We start from the raw sequence: 3,366 nt of genomic DNA, 5'->3' as shown, positions 1-3,366 counted from the left end.
CCACACATTATGTTCACCAGGTTCCACCCACTACAGGCTGCCTGGAGTTAACTGCAGGAGAGGGCGGAGACCAGACCAGTCACTGTGCACGAAGACAGAAAGCAGCAGTAACTGGTCCTAATGAGAAACCCCTGCACAAAAGCATTTCACACTGAACGACGGCATAATTCTGGAAGAAATACACAAAGCACACCAAGATCTAAGCAAGAATACACATGCTTCTTGTATTTGCTTATTCTGGAGTTCAGTTTTAAAAAGCCATTGGGTGACTTAGGCAGCCCATACATTCATAATTTTTTTGTTCATCCAATGGGTTGAACAAATAAAAGATCCAATTCCCCCATCTGCACACTTGATGTGGATGGAGGAATCACTGTTGCTTTGCCATTCTGTTCTGATGGCAGGGAGACTTCCCTACCTTCACAATACAATGATCAAAGATGCCTGCTATAGGCAGCAGTGCTGATTGATCGAAGAAAAACCTGACAGTGTGCTTGTACAGAGGTTGAATGGTAGACTGACTTCTGTGCAGCACAAACAAAGAATTTCCCAGCACACGTACCAGCCAGCCTGCAGAACAACCAAATTGGCCCTGTATAACACTTTGTGTTAAAAGCAGAGGGTTTTGTTTGTACATATTTGAAAATAAATGTGTAACTCGCAGTCCCTTGTCAAGGGGCCTCTGTATTCTGTGGTCCTAACTCTAACATTTCCAGAGCCTGGGAACACATACAGTCAGGTCCATAAATATTGGGACATCGACACAATTCTAACATTTTTGGCTCTATACACCACCGCAATGGATTTGAAATGAAACAAACAAGATGTGCTTTAACTACAGACTGTCAGCTTTAATTTTGAGGGTATTTACATCCAAATCAGGTGAACGGTGTAGGAATTACAACAGTTTGCATATATGCCTCCCACTTGTTAAGGGACCAAAAGTAATGGGACAGAATAATCATAAATCAAACTTTCACTTTTTAATACTTGGTTGCAAATCCTTTGCAGTGAATTACAGCCTGAAGTCTGGAATGCATAGACATGACCAGACGCTGGGTTTCATCCCTGGTGATGCTCTGCCAGGCCTCTACTGCAACTGTCTTCAGTTCCTGCTTGTTCTTGGGGCATTTTCCCTTCAGTTTTGTCTTCAGCGAGTGAAATGCATGCTCAATCGGATTCAGGTCAAGTGATTGACTTGGCCATTGCATAACATTCCACTTCTTTCCCTTAAAAAACTCTTTGGTTGCTTTTGCAGTATGCTTTGGGTCATTGTCCATCTGCACTGTGAAGCGGCGTCCAATGAGTTCTGAAGCATTTGGCTGAATATGAGCAGATAATATTGCCCGAAACACTTCAGAATTCATCCTGCTGCTTTTGTCAGCAGTCACAGCATCAATAAATACAAGAGAACCAGTTCCATTGGCAGCCATACATGCCCACGCCATGACACTACCACCACCATGCTTCACTGATGAGGTGGTATGCTTAGGATCATGAGCAGTTCCTTTCCTTCTCCATACTCTTCTCTTCCCATCACTCTGGTACAAGTTGATCTTGGTCTCATCTGTCCATAGGATGTTGTTCCAGAACTGTGAAGGCTTTTTTAGATGTCGATTGGCAAACTCTAATCTGGCCTTCCTGTTATTGAGGCTCACCAATGGTTTACATCTTGTGGTGAACCCTCTGTATTCACTCTGGTGAAGTCTTCTCTTGATTGTTGACTTTGACACACATACACCTCCCTCCTGGAGAGTGTTCTTGATCTGGCCAGCTGTTGTGAAGGGTGTTTTCTTCACCAGGGAAAGAATTCTTTGGTCATCCACCACAGTTGTTTTCCGTGGTCTGCTGAGCTCACCGGTGCGTTCCTTCTTTTTTAGAATGTTCCAAACAGTTGTTTTGGCCACGCCTAATGTTTTTGCCATCTCTCTGATGGGTTTGTTTTGTTTTTTCAGCCTAATGATGGCTTGCTTCACTGATAGTGACAGCTCTTTGGATCTCATCTTTAGAGTTGACAGCAACAGATTCCAAATGCAAATAGCACACTTGAAATTAACTCTGGACCTTTTATCTGCTCATTGTAATTGGGATAATGAGGGAATAACACACACCTGGCCATGGAACAGTTGAGAAGCCAATTGTCCCATTACATTTGGTCCCTTAACAAGTGGGAGGCACATATGCAAACTGTTGTAATTCCTACACTGTTCACCTGCTTTGGATATAAATACCCTCAAATTAAAGCTGACAGTCTGCAGTTAAAGCACATCTTGTTTGTTTCATTTCAAATCCATTGTGGTGGTGTATAGAGCCAAAAGTGTTAGAAATGTGTCGATGTTCCAATATTTATGGACCTGACTGTATATCAGTGAATGACTTCTGTACAACCAGGGTGACCATACATGGATCAAAATTTTGATCTGTGTATGGCCAGCTTTAACCACTTACCCTCCTGAGCATTTACCCCCCCCCCCCCTTCCTGACCAGGTAATTTTTTCCGTTATGGTGCTGCGTTACTTTAACTGACAATTGTGCGGTCATGCAACACTGCACCCAAATTAAATTTACGTTTTTTTTTTTTTACCCACAAATTGAGGTTTCTTTTGGTGGTATTTGATTGCCTGTGCGTTTTTATTTTTTGCACTATAAAAAAAAAAAATCGACAATTTTGAGAAAAAAACAATATTTTTGACTTTTTGATATTAAACATGTCCAGTAAAAAATTTTTAAAAATCTAATTTCGTCATAAATTTAGGCCAAAATGTATTCTGCGACATGTCTTTGCTAAAAAAAAATCCCAATACGTGTAAATTAATTGGTTTACGTGAAAATTATAGCATTTACAAATGGTGGTGTATATATATACTGAGATTTTTATTAGTAATGGCGGCGATCAGTAACTTATAGCAGGACGGCGGTAGGCGTTTTGAAGCTGGGGGGAACTGACTTGGTGTCACTGACATCCCCAGTGACACCAATACAGTGATCAGTGCTAAAAAAAAGCACTGACACTGTACCAATGGCACTGGGGAGGAAGGGGTCAACATGAGGAGTGATCAAAGGGTTAACTGTGTGCTGGGTGTGTTTTTTACTTGGTGGCAGTGTCTGTGTGCGTCACTGTAAGCACACTGCTTTGGATGGCTGTGCTGTGCACAGCCATCCAAAGCAGTGTGCCCGAGCTAACAGGGAGGAGAACTGATAGTAAACAAAACAGTTCTCCTTCCCATCGGCGATCCTCGGTAATCACCGGGTGCCAGCGAGTAATCACCGGCTGGGATCTGGTGATTGATAGTTGTGGCCGCGAATGGCGGCACGGGTAGGGCATGTGCGCACCACATGCGTGCCCCCTACCTGGAAATGCAAACT

This window comes from Staurois parvus, unplaced genomic scaffold, assembly GCF_062004578.1.
Source record: "Staurois parvus isolate SC_StPar_1 unplaced genomic scaffold, SC_StPar_1.0 ptg000249l, whole genome shotgun sequence".
NCBI lineage: Eukaryota > Metazoa > Chordata > Amphibia > Anura > Ranidae > Staurois > Staurois parvus.
This window is presented reverse-complemented; position numbering follows the sequence as displayed.